At 38.5% G+C, this 8603-nt stretch overlaps 1 long non-coding RNA gene across 1 annotated transcript; it reads left to right on the forward strand.

Moving 5' to 3' along the window:
* The first annotated feature begins 6734 nt into the window (after window positions 1-6734).
* On the forward strand, window positions 6735-7917 carry LOC120566737. The gene is made up of 2 exons (XR_005640455.1): window positions 6735-6881; window positions 7576-7917. It is a non-coding gene; the product is annotated as an uncharacterized LOC120566737 (long non-coding RNA).
* The last annotated feature ends 686 nt before the right edge of the window (window positions 7918-8603 follow it).

Below are 8603 nucleotides of genomic sequence, written 5' to 3' on the forward strand. Positions count from 1 at the left end.
AAATTTTAAATTCACATGGATGAAAAAAGGGCGATTAAAAAATTACAGTACATCTCTTTCTTTCACCACTGCTGTGCTACTAACAACTACAGTATCTCACAAAAGTGAGTACACCCCTCACATTTTAGTAAATATTTATTTCATTATATCTTTTAATGAGACAACACTGAAGAAATTACACTTGTGTACAGCTTGTATAACAGTGTAAATGTGCTGTCCCCTCAAAATAACTCAACACACAGCCATTAATGTCTAAACCGCTGGCAACAAAAGTCAGTACACCCTTATGTTAAATTCCCATAGAGGCAGGCAGATTTTTATTTTTAAAGGCCAGTTATTTAGTGGATCCAGGATACTATGCATCCTGATAAAGTTCCCTTGGCCTTTGGAATTAAAATAGCCCCACATCATCACATAGCCTTCACCATACCTAGAGATTGGCATGGTTTTATGTCAGTTAGCCTAATAGCTGGATTGATTTGCATTGAGAGATGATTTTATGGAAAGTACCCCATGCCCCATGGAGGGGTGTACTCACTTTTGTTGCCAGCGGTTTAAACATTAATGGCTGTGTGTTGAGTTATTTTGAGGGGACAGCACATTTACACTGTTATGCAAGCTGTACACTTAATACTTTACATTGTAGCAAAGTGAAATTTCTTCAGTGTTAAAAGATTAAAAGATATGATGAAATATTTACAAAAATGTGAGGGGTGTACTCACTTTTGTGAGATACTGTATATATTCTATATTGCCATTTATATACTGTAACAGTAGCTAATAGTGAAAAAAAATTATTAAATTTACTATCATACTGGAAAAAATTACTTTTACTTATTGATCAACTTTATAGTTAGTTATTTTCTGTCGATCAACAAATTATTTAACTGATCATTCATTAATTATTATTATTATTATTATGATTATTATTACTATTACTGTACCTCACATTTACTTATTTTTGGGGCATTTTATTCCTTTATTAGATAGTCAACAGTAGAGACATGACAGGAAATAAGGGGAGAGAGAGATGGGGAATGACACAAATTGGGGATGTTGCAGTTCACCAGGGCAGCCCACTTTTTCTTTATTCTAATCATTACATTCAAAAGTGGCAACTGCTTAAAAGTTGTCTACTTGTGGTAATAATGACAAACTGCCGGAAAGTCATTTCTGGCAATCAATGCTGAAGATATCATCAGATTGATCCTGTTGACAGTCTCCCCTTTAGCTGCTAAGCTAATGTTGCATTAGCTAATGTTATAGTTTCACTGACAGACAGGACAAGCTGCTGCTCAACCCTGAATGTCCAGAATACCTGATTAAGGTGATTAAGATACTGATATTATCTATCTAGCTACAACATTCACAGCTGTAAAATGACGTTACAGTCAACTAACGTTAGATTATTAAGCTACAGAGTCATCACTCTGTCCTTTTTACCACCAAAAAGAAGCAATCCTCACAAAACGTTTTAAAAATCAAAATGGAAAAGAGTGGCATTTTGTCTTTGTAATGGACCACTTTGGCCGAGCAATGATCCTGCCCTTGATATTATGGTGGATAACTGGGTGCAGGGCAGCTGCCTTGACAGGACGTGTCATGTTTTGGTGCACTTTGGCTCAAACCCTATGTATGTATGTATGTGTGTGAGGTAATTCTTGCATCTGCTTCTGAAAAGAAAAACAAAACAACTCCTGACTGCAAACAGAGCCTGGAGCCAGGTAAAAGGCAGGAATAAGAGTCTGTAATGCACCTCAGCTGTGTTAACACCAGCAGCTCTGCAGTGGCAACGGATCACTGGAGTGGTCATAAAAACAAAGCCAGCACAAACACAGGACGGGGGTAGATAAATGCAAAGCTGGGATGGGGGTGACATACAGAAAAGGAAACTAGTGGCTGCATGAGATTCCAAGAGTTCCCCTTGTCTACTGTACATGTGTTTGGGATTTACTGTAAGTGTTAACCTCCCCTGCTCTTTTAAAACATCAATAAGAAAACATGACAATGGTGACTAGTGAATTTCTCTGAACTCGAGTTCCTTGTTAATGAGCCAAGACTTCCTTCAGGATTATTCTATACACTGTGCAGCTTAGCCACATTAGCTTTAGCTCACAGGCCAGGAACAAAGCAAGTGCACCGGCCCATAGGCTAATATAATCAGGGTCATAACTTTCCCATCATTAGAATGTTACACATTGATGACGGATGGACTTAGGATATAAACTGTTAGCTTCCTTAAGCCTTTCCTTAAGTGTCCTCTTTTGGGGCCAAAAGGACACTTCCTTTTCAATTACGCAGAGACATGGTGGCACCATAGACTGTAAAAAATAATGGACAAAGCTTCCGGGCCTGAAAAATTAAACCAATGCGGTAGTAAACCTGCATTCTATCTAGTTTCCAGCAGAAGGCCGTCTATGGGAAAATTACCCTACTTCTTACTTGATTTATTGTGATGTGAAGCTGCTATTATCTGTATTTTGCTAGCTTGCTAACTTTCCACTGTTCATCACACATGTTACTAGCTAGTGTGTGATACATTTTTTGGGGTTTTAATCGTTACTGTGCTGAAGAGGATGTTCATTTTACTTGCACTGTGTGATAATTGTACATTTTATTTCAGTATTTGTTAATACGTGATTAATAACCCACTGTTATATCAGATAATACTAGTTATAACAGCTGTGACATTAATGTACCTTTTTGGGGTTTATTTCAGAAACTTCCTTCATATATCCAGCCATGTAAAGCTTGTGACTGCCTGTAATGCACCATCTTACTACCAAGTAAAGAGTTGAACTCCACTTGGTGACTAATACACATTGTCCAGTATCCACAGGGTTAAAATCCCAACAGTTACAATTATAAAATGTTACAAATCATTCCTTGTACTGCTACTACAGCCAAAGGAATTGTGAGTGTCCTTTAGGCTAAACATTTGAAATAATATAAACAATATGATATTCAAACTTTTGACTGCTTCCTACATAACAGAATACTTGTACTTGTATTTTCAGTACATGAGTAGTACATTTTAAAGTAAACTACTTGCAATACTTAAGTACAACATTTTTTGAATACTTTAGTACTACCACTTAAGTGTGGTGCTTAAAGAGTACATCAACTTCTACTCAAGTCACTTTTTTGATAGAGCACTTGTACTTTTACTCAAGTCTGGGTCTCTAGTACTTTATATGTCTGCTGCTGCTACGTCCACTATTTTTACAGTTTATGGTTGGCACCCGTCTCCCTGCCCTTCTCCCTTAATTGTGGCAACACAAGCATGAAGGTGTGTTGTCCATGAAAGGTATGGGGACACTAGCTTAGTGAAATCTTTATGGTAATATATGAGGTGGTAAACAAAAACCCCTCAGGGAATTTAATGTGACATAGTAAAGCTTTGCAAAGCCGTTGTGTTGTGCTGTCATGTTAGAAAGAGGCTAAAACTTTTTATTGAGCAATGTCTATTTACAGGAATGCTTTCTATTGTTTGGATGCTTGTAACATTACAACTTCCTCATGCCTTCCTACCTGTTAAATTTTTAATAACATAGGATGTAAACAGCTTTAAACAACAATCTTAAGTGTCCAGTTGACCTTAAGGTTTTCTGCGATAGCCTTATCTTTAATCACACAACATACACATGTACACATAGCATGCTCAGAGCCAGGAAGTGAGTGAGCAGATCATACTGGTGTCACCCAGAACGACATGGTTATCAGCTGTGTGTATGGCACAGATTATCTGATAACACATCCTGGACTTTACAGAGATTGTTGATGAGATCCATTCAAGGTCATGTCAGTCAAGCCCACTCCTCTTCTCTCCTAACCCAAAGTATTTAAAGAAACAATTTGCTGCTGGTCAGAGGATCTGTGAAGTGCTATTATCTTGTTAGGGCCAGTTAAGAGGCCGTGTCTCTGAGGGCTGAGCTGACCCGGTCAGGACGGCGTCACTTTGCTCTGTGGGCTGCCATGCAACCACAAAGGAGTTAACGGTCCAAACTTCTTTGCCAGATGGACACTCAAAGAGACAAACACACACAAAGACAGACAACGTGAGTCACTTCACTATACTCAAGGTATTTCCCTGATGGTCAAGTGGCTCAAATGAGTCAAGTATGCTGAGAGATGCTGAATGTTTTTGTCTCAGCCTGCTAACAATAATAATAAATCTATTTATTATTTATTTAACTATTTATTAGGAATGCACCGAATATTCGGCCACCGAAAATATTTGGCCACCGAAAATATTTGGCCACCGAAAATATTTGGCCACCGAAAATATTTGGCCACCGAAAATTTTCTGCCGAAATACTTTTATCACCGAAACAATACGGCCGAAATGTTGTGATGACGCAAACAGAAACCGCGACCTGCACGTGTGTCAGTACCCGATCCGTTCCACCTGCAAAGCGTCTCCTAATCAAAGAGGTTGAGACGGACCACGGAGTGAAAACAATGAAAAGTACGCTCTTAGAGTCTGTCAGCACACGTTTCAGTGAGATCTATTCGGATCCTCTGCACTTCATCGCGACTGTACTTGTTCCGCGTTATAAAGACCATTACTTGGATGCGGAAATAAAGCAGGGCGCACGAGAAATGATCCAGGCCGCGATGGATGCCGAGAACCCGCCTGGAGACGGAGCGCGCACGGAGCAGCGCACAGAGCAGGAGATCAGAGCGCAGAAAAAAGAGACTCGTCTCTCTGCACCAGATGAGGGGCATGCACCCTCGTTGTCTGATATGTTCAGTGAAATCCTGCAAGAAAGTGCCTCAAATAATAATAATAATAATAATAATAATAATAATAATAGGTAAGCTATTCTGTTCTTAGGCTACTATATACTGTATGTGACTATCAGATTGTAGCCATATTTCTGCTAGATATGTTTTTAATTAAACTTTAATATTAATTTATACAATTGCAATGCCTTGATTTTAGTAAAGTTAGTACACAGTCATAAATGCAATGGTACTAATAATTGGCATAATTTCCTTCGGTGTTTCGGTTTTCGGTCTTGGCTTCCTCTTTTTCAGTTTTTGGTTTCGGCCAAGAATTTTCATTTCGGTGCATCCCTACTATTTATATAAATAACACTGTAAGCTGATCAATTGCTGTTAATATAATTATTTAACAGTCAAAATTCATGTCATAAATTATGTCCATGCAGCAGGCTGGTATATCAGTTGTATGTGTACGTTCAAACAGAGCTTATAGCTTAGTAAGGGAGTTACTCTGCAACTTATGATATTGGGCTGCACCATACAAGTAATTTCTTTCAAAAATGTATACTTCCCCTAAACATGTGCAGGTCGTTCCTTATTACCTGAGACAGACTAAAGAGCCAGAGGAATATTTTCTTTCATATTTAAACTGGAAGCACGGTGCCTGTGACAGACTACATCCCTTTACAGCTATGATGACACTGGCATGCATGCTTGGTATTGTGCTGTACCGTTACTTTTATTTATAGGCTATTAGATGAGGGCACAATGTGTTTTCATGCTGCATTACCTGGAGATGGGAATAGATGCTGTTAACATGTGGTTGCTTCTAACAAAAATCTGTAACTGCTATGACTTCGGCAGAAGTGTTTCGCAGAGATAGACGTTTTCCCGAAGATATTTGTTTGTGTTTTAATCATTTACGATAAAATAATATAAGATGAGAGAGAACTGTCAAATATAAAACATCAATAATCAAGGTGAAAGTATAAAAATAGTATTAACAGATATCCAAAAGCCACAAAATCCAAAATATACAGATATATATATAGATATGTATGACATATAGCCCAGCTATGTATGTACAATATCAAATCTTAAGTACAGGTACGTGTATATGGTTTATTCAAAATGTTCAATGATTCAGCCATGATATTGCACGTAAAGTCCCATCATGTCCCATGATCAGAAAGTCGTAATTATTGTAAGTCATGGAGATCACAGTCTTTATGTGTGACACAGCAAACCCAACATACGCAATCAATAAATGAACATTGACTCATTAATGACGTAACAGACAAACATGCGTTAGCTAGTGCATACTTGATTGCACAAATCCCATTCTCCATCTCAATAAAACAATCCATTGTACTAATGTCTCTTACTATGTCTCTAACCATCAATAGTTTTTAGTGGCTTTAATTCCCATTTCATTCAAGTGATGAACTAGGTGAAACGTCAGTCTGTGATGATTTGTTTTTATTAGTCTACTTTGTTAAATTATGGATTGAAAAATAGGTTATGAAAATTAACAAAGTGGTGAGTCAAGTGTGACCTAAGTAGCTACAACACAGCCGTTTGTGCAGGGTGCGAACTACGGGGGAGCTAGGGGGAGCTCGGCTCCCCTTAAAGTGATGGTTCGGAGTAATTTCACCCTAGGGTCCTTTGCACCATGATCTCGAGCCAAACACCTATGGAGCCAGAACAGTGACAGTAACCTGTATTATTGAAAATAAAAATTGGCATTGAAACAACAAATATTGGAACTGAAAAATTTTGAACTGAAATATAAAACACAAACATCAAAAAGTAATAATCTCACAATGCTATTATTTTATTTCACTTTGACATATTTTTGCATTATGATAGGTTTTTCAATGCCAATCTACATTTTTTCTTGATGTCTGACTTTTTTCAGTGACAGTTTTTTTTTTTACGCTGTCAGGATTTTTACAATGTCACTGGTTTTCAGTTTCAACTTTCTGTCACTGTTTTGGCCGGGGAGGAGGGGCCTGAGGGGAGGGACAAAGGGGCGTGGTGTACAGGTAATTTGCATAGGCTACTGGGAGAGACCGCAGCTCCACAGGCATCCTCACAGATTACCCATATCTGCAATGGCTTCCACAAGTTCACCTGGAACCTCCAAATCTCAAGTAAGTCTGTTTATTTCTGCCATTTCTTTTCAACGTAGAAGCAGGCTGGTTTAGTGTTAACTTTAAATGTAGGCCTAAGCTGTGGCAGAGGTTAGAACTGTTCTCTTAATACATCCATGCTTAGCACACGCTCAGCTAACTTGTGGCTAATTGTAGCTAAGTCTCCGCCAGGGATGTCAATCTATCTTCTATAATCTAGTATTTATAATAACAGTAATTCCTGTCCTTTAGGAGTCCTAAGGCCAGTGTTACTGCTGGTGCGACAGGCTTGACTCGCTTGCATCTCTCAGCTCCGTCATGGATGTCTTAAGAGAACGGCGCTCCGCTCTCTCTACCTGCCGCCTGGCACGGAACGCCCTCCCCCATAACTATCCTCCAATCAAGCGCAAGTATACTGCTGACAGTTATGGCTTTCGGCAAATCACACAGGCAGAACGCCTTTACTGACATCTCCAACTGGGAAAACAGTTACTGAAAAACTGCCTTAGCTGAACATAAGTTAACATTATCATGTAAACAGTCCAGTACAATATTTTATAACTGTTAAACTGATATTATCGGTTAAAGGTTTACTTCGGACATACATGTTTAAACTTGCCTGTAAACAAAAACTAGTATGTCTGTGGTATTTCTGGCTTAAAGGCATAACCTTTACATTTCTCATCTGATTTCACTAAGTTGTGTATAATTACAGGCACCTTCGACTGGGAGGCAGCTTACGGAGAGACTGCTGAGAAGGCTTCAGGAAGTTCTGCAACGTCAGCCTGTGGATTTTGACTATTTACACTTACACTGTTTTTAGTCATGAAATGGGACTTGTACCCTTCGCGCATAGGCCAGTACACATTAACCCTCATATGCATTATCATTGCATTTACTGTAATTTGTTAAGAAATATAGAGTCAAATTCTTACTTGAATATATTTATTTGTTATTCACTGAAAAGGTACAGATTTAACTGTTTTGCTGGAGCCCATACTGTAAATGCATGTCATTTCAAAAATTGTTAAGGATTAAAATCAGTACTACATATAAAGTAGTAGTGGTATTTGTCATTTTAAAATAACAAACAAAATGTTTTTCCTGTGTTGTCCTGCCATGTTTATGTGTAAAGAATCACATAGTTCTGCCACAGTCTGCGGCCTCAGAGGGCACTGGATGGGTGGTAAAAGTACTCCACTGGCAGACTCTTCTGTCACGGTCCCCCTCAAGAAAAGATCTTGTATATCCTGTAATTGACAAGTAATGTTAAAAGACTGCAGTTGCTTTTAGAATACTTCACAAAACAATTACACTTTTTTGTAAATAAAATGCACACTTTAGGTGTGCATTTAATTTGTTATGCACATATGGCCATAATAAGCATCCAAAACAAAATTGAAAAAAAGGTTTAATTGAACATTTTGAAGCTGCACAGGGTCCTGGACAAGTCTGGTAGTGTCAGGTCCCTCTGGAGGCGTGGTACAAACAGACTGTTATACAGTCTATCGGGTACAAATATATAGTGGGTACAAAATAAATGCAGACTGTTAGGGATTAGCGGGGCTTAATTGCGCCCTCTTAAAGACTGACACATCAGTGCACTATTAATATCACTTTAAACCCCAAGCGGGCTAGCTGATGTGGTATTAGCTAGCGTTAGCGCTTGTTCAACGGGAGACTTAGCTACAATTAGCCACAAGTTAGCGTGACGTGCTAAGCACGGATGTATTAAGAGAACAG

Source organism: Perca fluviatilis, chromosome 10, assembly GCF_010015445.1.
Source record: "Perca fluviatilis chromosome 10, GENO_Pfluv_1.0, whole genome shotgun sequence".
Lineage (NCBI taxonomy): Eukaryota > Metazoa > Chordata > Actinopteri > Perciformes > Percidae > Perca > Perca fluviatilis.